Genomic DNA, 7555 nt, shown 5'->3' on the forward strand with positions numbered 1-7555 from the left:
AGGAGCTGATACCAAGGGCTCAAGTAGAAAGCAAATGTTTTGAGAATGATGATGGCAACAAATGTACAAATGTGATTGACACAGTGGATGGATGTATGGATTGTGGTAAGAGTTGTACGAGCCCCCAATAGAATGATTTTTTTAAACATAGCACTGTGTCTCTTCACCAGTAATGACCTTGGGGGAGCTGCAGTCACTTTGGAGCTGTTCTTTCAAAGCACAGCATGCTTCCAGTCCGCATCCTTCTTGCTGACCAGTCAGAACCCATGAGCACAAATTTGCAGCGACCTTTCTCATTCCCAAATCTTCCATTAAAAATCGCTGAACCAAGCTCCAAGATAGTCCAAATAATTTTGCCATCTTTTCAATGGTCCGCCGTTGGTCTTCAAGCAGAAATGCATGAATTTTGCCCACATTTTCATCTGTTCAGAAGTTGACAGATGTCCAGAATGAGGTTTGTCATCAATCGACATTTCACCCTTTTTGAAATAAGAAAACTACTTATACACTTGAGTTTTTCCCATAGTGCTATCCTTGTAAGCTGTGTTCAACATCACAAGTTTCTGAGGCATTTTCCCCGAGCAGGAAACAAAATCTCACAGCTACACACTGTTCCCCTAAATGGGCCATCACAAAAAAAAAAAAAAAAACGAGGTTTGGGTGAAACTGCTTATATGAAAAAATATTCACTGTAACCAGAGAGAACCTTCCCAGGCGACGCCACTGGGTGCACTAACTCAGAGCAAGTTGCTCGAAGCTTGCCCAAGTGGGAAAAATGGTACTACAACAGTTCTGTCCAGCAGAGCTTTTTTCTGATTTTTAGTGGGTACCCCCTTGTATACGTAAGACACAGGAGCCCATTGGATTTTATAAATAAACCATGGAAAAGAAGAACACCAGGTTCTCTTGTAAATGAAAGAGAATGAAAGTGGTTTCTCTGCTTTCCCCTGGTTTTAAGTCCCACTCCAGCCAAGCCAGCTCTACGTTTGAGAAGAATGGGGAAGTGGCTCTGATGGTCTGTGAGTCATGGAGTGCACTACAAGTGGGCTGCTCTGATGGATCCCTGGAGGCTTGCAGTGGGCGTTCAGACCATCCTGCTGCTCCGCAGGAAGGTTCCTCCCTGAAATGGATCTATCCGGGGTCATTCCCTGCAATCCTCGGAAGAACTGAGGGGGACCCAACGTTAAAATCCTGACTCCAAAAACAAAATGTCAACAACTATCTTTGTCCTCTTGGGGCTCGCCTTTAGGGAACTCACCACCTCATGCAAGCGCTTTCACTAGAGGGACACGGTCACTTCATAACACAGACATTTCCGTGCGAAGACAAGGAAGATGCCTGCACCTGAACAAAAAATGCTGTCAACAAGCAGCCTAAGGCCCAGCTGGGAAGGGCAAGTGGTAAGAATCCGAATAAATCATCCTCAGCTACAGGGGCCAGCAATGTCTTCCTCCGTCGGTACCCATCAAACTCAGAGCACTTTGCCCTCCGTCAGCTCACCATAATGTGGTCACTATGCATGTTCAGTTCCTTGTACTTCAGTGTATGAAGACTCCAGACTTTCCTACATTTTTCTCATCACTAGAGAAAAGAATAGAGCTCTTCTCCCTTGATGTAATCCACTTGCTGACTCAAGAGGGCCCTTGAGAAAACCATCACTGTGGTGGAGGGAGTAGGTCATGGGCTTTAATGTCAGGTGGTCAGGGTTCAAATCCTAGCTCTGCACTTACTCATTGATGTTACAGGGAAAATCATTTAACCTCTCTGATACAGACTCACTCTCTGTGAATCAGCACATTAAAATAACAGCATTTTTATGGGGCTTGGATTTAGATCCTTGAGTCACAGACTTTGCCTCTTTATTTACTAATGGTTCATTCACAGTAGGCACTCGGTATTTATTGAATAAGCGAATACTGCTTCATACAACGTCTAGGACATCGAAAGCTGGAATAAGTGGATAGCATTACTCTCCTTATCATTTTTCTGCCTCTCAATGCCTCCTATCGAGAAACTTATTTTGGCCATTGTATTAGTCAAGATCTAGCAGGAAACAGACAGTGCATGCAAACTGAGGAAAGCTTCAAGCGGAGCCAGTCACAGGGATGTGGGCAGGAGTAAGGGAACCACCAAGAGATAGTTCAGCACGCCAGAACTAGCAAGAGCAGAGAAGCACAACCACACCTCTATATGAGGTTCCAAGGAAGGGAACAGTTACTAGAACCCTGAGACCAAGCTGAGAATGTGGCGCCAGAGACGCTAAGTGCTTCAGTGGAGGAGAACAGATGGAGGGAGGGAGATCAAAACTCCACTCCCCTCCTCTCACCCAGAGCTCTGGTGGTGCCTCCCAATGGCCAAGCCCAGTGCCCACTAGCATGGTCCAAACAGGTCAGCCTCTGCAGAGCACGATGCACAAAGGGGGCAACTGGATCAGCAACTCTCAAAAGAGAAAAGCCAAGATGATCATTCACAGTCCAAAGACCCGATGCTAGAAAGAGTCCTCTTTTCTAATTGGCATATATTCTTTGTCCGTTTGCACCAGAAAATACAAGATCTTTGGGGGTGGGGAAAGGGGAAGCTGACAGAAGAGCTTTTAGCCTGCTGTGGAAGTTGTCCCAGGACACGTGCAGCCCAGCAACTCCGTAGAACTGATTCCACAGCTTATTGTGACTTTGCTGTCCCTCCTTCTGTTAACCTGGGCCACATGCACTTGCTTTGCTTTGCAAAACCAAAAAAGTGCAAGGTGAGTCCAAGCATGAAAACCTGCAGTTTTTAAAATTTTAAATAATATTTGCAATTGTTGGGTAAGGTGAATTTGACCATAAAATTTTCCGACAAATAGAGATGTGTGTGTGTGTGCTGCTCTTGTGAGTTACTATTGAGTCCATTCCAACTGATGGTGACCATTGGTGTACTTGAGACCACTGTTAACTGCTACTGGGTCCCTTGAGGGCTTTCCAATCTACAGGGCTTATCTGACAGCATGATGGCCGACAACATTTTGTGGTGATCCATAAGGTTTAGAGTTAATAAGTGTCAGAAGCAGATGATCAAACCTTTACTCCTAGTTTGCCTTAGTCTGAAAACTCCACTGAACCCTGTTCACCATGAAGGAGCTGCTGGTTTGAAAGAACAGAGGCAGAAATTCCAACATCGTAGCAATGCACGAGACAGCAATGTAACAAACTGGCAGGTAGTGAAGTGTGAAGTGGGGGTGTGCAATATTTGAAATCTAGTAGTATTTATATACCATCTGAGCGTTGTGTGTGTCACAAGGCTTCAAGAAATCCAAGACTTGAAGAAGAGCTGACGCGTCTGTAACAGGGTTCAGTTGGGTGAGCCATCCGAAGCCAGCTCTGCCTGAACCACCTGGTTCAGGAAGGCTGATGGTCCCTTTCCCAACACTGCGCAGTCAGGTTTAAATGTCTGTAGCACATATACCAGGCAAAAGACTTGTACTCAGAATATATAAGGAAGATGGGCAACATATTTTTAGTAGGCAAAAATATTGAATGGGCATTAGAGTTGGCTTCTGCCATCTTTCCAGCTCTCCGTCTGTCTCAGCCCAGAGATGCTTCTGGAAGATCTATCAGGATGGCCTCCCAAGGAGAACCTCAAGCCCATACTGGGCTTAAACTCATCCTGGTGGGTGATGGTGGTACTACTGGAAATCTGTGAAATGGCATCTGACTGGTGAATATGAGAAGAAGGTGAAGCCCTGGTGGTATAGTGGTTATGAGTTGGGCTGTGAGTTAAAAGGTCAGCAGTTCAAAACCACCAGCCTCCAAAGGAGAAAGGCAGGGCTTTCTACTCCCATAAAGCAATTACAGTCTCAGGAACTGACAAGGGCGGTTCTCCCTTGTCCTATAGGGTTGCTGTGAGTTGGCATTGACTCAATGGCAGTGACCTTGGTTTTGAGTTTCTGTAGCCACCTGTGTGTTGAAGTAATCCCCTTATGTGGCATACTACAGAGGATTTATTAAATTCAATGTGTGATAGGGTTGGTCAGGAGAAGTTTGGAGGCCCGAGAGATGGGAATTATATCGGAGACCAGTGTATCATTATAATAATTGACGTAATATCAAGCGGTGCTTACAAAAATGTGCCTAACTGGCAGAGGGATGCGTTCAAGCATGTTAAAACATCCCCATTGTGCTGTATGGCTACAAAGCGGGCATTTCAGAGAGGAAAGTTAAGGCAATATCTATCTTCTTCCACTAAAAAAAGAACCTTCGGTACTAGGACAGTTCCATCTAAAGCAGATACAACTTTGAAAAGCCCTCCCTTTGACTTGCTGGGAAAAAAACTGATCAGAAATCCTAAGTTGGAGTTTGTTTCCCTGCCTGCTCTTGTCCCACCAGAGGCTGTGATGGACCCAACTTTGAACAATAAAATAGGTTATATGACTAGATAAAAACATGTATAAGTGGTTAACATCATTAATCACTGGGATAATTAACATCATTATAAGTTAAATTTACAAGTAGATGCTACTACACGTCCAATAGCCAAAAGTTGAAAAACAAAACTCTCTCCCATGGAGTCAATCCTGACTCACACCACAGAGCGATAGCATAGAGCAGTAGACTGTCCGTGTGGATTTCCAAGACTGTGACTCTGGAAGGGAGTACAAAGCTTCGTCTTTCTCCTGTAGAGGGGCTGGTTTCAAAGTGCTGATCTTGAAGTTAGCCATCTAATGAGGATCCATTATACCACCAGGGCTCCCTACACAGCATAGTTTTAATTAACAATAATGGCTATACTAGGTATTAGTGAAGATGTGTGGCAACTCGAATTCTCATACATTACTATCAGTGTATCTGTCAAATAATATAATAATGTTTTTGGAAAACACTTTGGTAGTTTTTCTGAAAAGTTAAATATAGAACCCAGCCATGCCAAACTGAGGTATTTACCCAAAAGACATGACCGTGCATGCCCACATCAAGACTTGTACATGAAGGTTCATAGTAGCCGCTTTATGTGGAAGAGTTGAAAACTGGAAACAGCCCAAATGCTCATCCACAGTTGAGTGAATAAACAGTGATATATCTATATCATGGAATACAACCCAGCATTAAAATGGAACAAAGTGTTGATGAATGCATCTCTAAATCATTCTTCAAAAAAAATGACCTCAGGGAAATTGAGTCAATTCCAACGATAGCCACCCTAACGGAGGTAGAACTGCCCTGTGGGTTTCAGAGACTATAGCTTTTGAAAGGAGTAGAAAGCCTGATCTTTCTTCCATGGTGTGGCTGGTCGTTTTGAACTGCTTGCCTTGTGGTTAGCAGCCCAATATGTAAACACTGTACTGCCAGCCAAAAAGTTCTCCAAATTCACTGCCATCGCGTCCATACTGGTTCATAGTTCCCCTATAGAACAGGATAGAACTGCCCCTGTGAACTTCTGAGGCAGTAGCTGTTTATGGGAGTAGAAAGCCCCATCCGTCTCCTGAGCTGCTGGTGGTTTTGAGCTGCCAACCTCCTTATGCTGCGTGAAAGAAGGCAAGCCAACAAGATTAAAATAAAGAAGAGTGCATGGTGTACGATAGCATGCATTTAAAATCCTAGAAACTGTCCCCTGATAGGCCTGACACAAGGTAGGGCAGGGGTCACCTGAGCCCAAGGGCATGAGGATAACTTTGAGACATGTGTTATCTTGATGATGGTGGTGTGTTCATTTATCAAAGGTCATCAAAGTGTGCACTTGAAAGACAAGCCATTTACTGTGCATCAATTATACTTCAAGAAAAGTGTTAAAACGAAAAAGTGTTTGCAAGAAAGAAACAATGAAAACAGGAGGGATGGCTGCCTCTGTCCTTCCGCACAGTGAGTATGAGGTGAGGCATATCATTCTTCCTCCAGGTGGTCCACTACCCACATGTCTCTGATGTTAGGAGAATCTCTCTAGACATTTGAGTGTAAATATAGTTTAGCATTCTTATTAGGAGACAAACTATTGACATGGAATCTACCATTTGTGAGGATATTTCTACTCTCCTTGATTTTCATCATAGATCAGGACCTTTCTAATTCTCATATAAAAAGAACTGTGTCTGTATTTGTTTATTTTTTAAAGAACCACCGGATGGGCGAGTTGGGACCAGTCTGACTACCGTCATTTGACACATGAGGAAGCAGAGGCTCAGTGAGATTGTGACTTGTCACAGCTAATAAGTGGCAGCCTCATTCTAAGAATACAGGTCTCCCAGTGCTAGTTTAGTATACGTTGAACCATATCGCCTACCTCCACATGTTACCATTTTGCTTATCTGGCTAAAGCATTACTTACTGACTAGCTTTTCCCTGGGTCCCAAGGAGAATCTCACAGCAACTATAGGCTATTTTCATAACTGAAGCAGAAGCTCCTGCTGATAACTCCTGGTATTTTCTTAACATCGTCTTCTCTCTGAATTATGAAGGAAAATATGTTGGGCCAACTATGGTAGTCTTGTAACCCTCACCTTTCAATCATAAGAAAAGTTGACTTTCAAGCTACCAGCTATCCAAGCTGTGGGAAGAGACAAATGAGGTCAAATTATAATGATATAATGCCACAAATTCAGAGGAGCCAACACCCCGGGGAAGTCACCCATCTTCCCAGGGGCAATGGAAAGGGTCTAGCACAATAAAATCCACCACGTGCCATGTCCTCTGCTGGGCATTTATATACGTTATGCCATCTTGATATGTTCTAGCTGCAGTCCTTGATAAGGGCTGGATGGTTTCAATTAGAGCCTGAATAATCACATGTCCTTTGGGATTCTTAGGAAAACAATTCCTTGTGGGGAAGTGAGAAGGTTGGTGACAATGACCCATAAGGATGATTGTCAACCTAAAAGTCTAAAACCAATCTCCAAACCATGAATCAACACATAAGTTGCCACTAGAAACATTTTTTCAAAGACTGCCAAATACTATCTGGATTCTGGCCAATGCCCAAACATCTATCGATGGATCCTGAGCCCCCAGAGTGAAGACTAAACAGTGTCAATGACAAAGATGTGACAACAAGGATTAAAACACGCACACATGACCCAGATGAGACCCTGATTAGCCTAGACAGTTCAGAGGCATGTATACACTTGTAGAAGAGTCTATACACTTAAGAGTTACATTTTCTAGAAGGGTATATTTCCTGCCCTTGGTGAGTTTCCATCCTAGAAGAAAATATGAGCATTTAAAAATGTGAAGAGTGATTTTTAAGAGCGATGCACTGGGCAGATATTTCATTTCTGTTGTCTGATTGTACATGCATAGTGGAGTGTAAAGGGAAGCCTATCACATTGTCATCTGGGCAATTTGGGTCCTCATTTACCATTTCCCAACTTATCGGGCCCAAGGCTTGGTCTGTGGATTTTGTCGGGTTTCATTGTTGTCTTTTCAAACCAAGGAATTGCTCTGCCTCCACTTCCAATTTCCTCCCTTCTGGCCCAGTAGCAAACCTGGGCCATAACAAGCAGGCCACTAATGCTCTGCAGATGTGGGAATGTCAGGAAAGTAAACAAATTTGCTTTCTCCTGTTGCATTCGTTCCCCTACGGGAAGAAAGCC

The sequence above is a fragment of the Echinops telfairi genome, unplaced genomic scaffold (genome assembly GCF_000313985.2).
Source record: "Echinops telfairi isolate 266 unplaced genomic scaffold, ASM31398v2 ScPeMD7_18;HRSCAF=68, whole genome shotgun sequence".
Taxonomy (NCBI): Eukaryota; Metazoa; Chordata; class Mammalia; order Afrosoricida; family Tenrecidae; genus Echinops; species Echinops telfairi.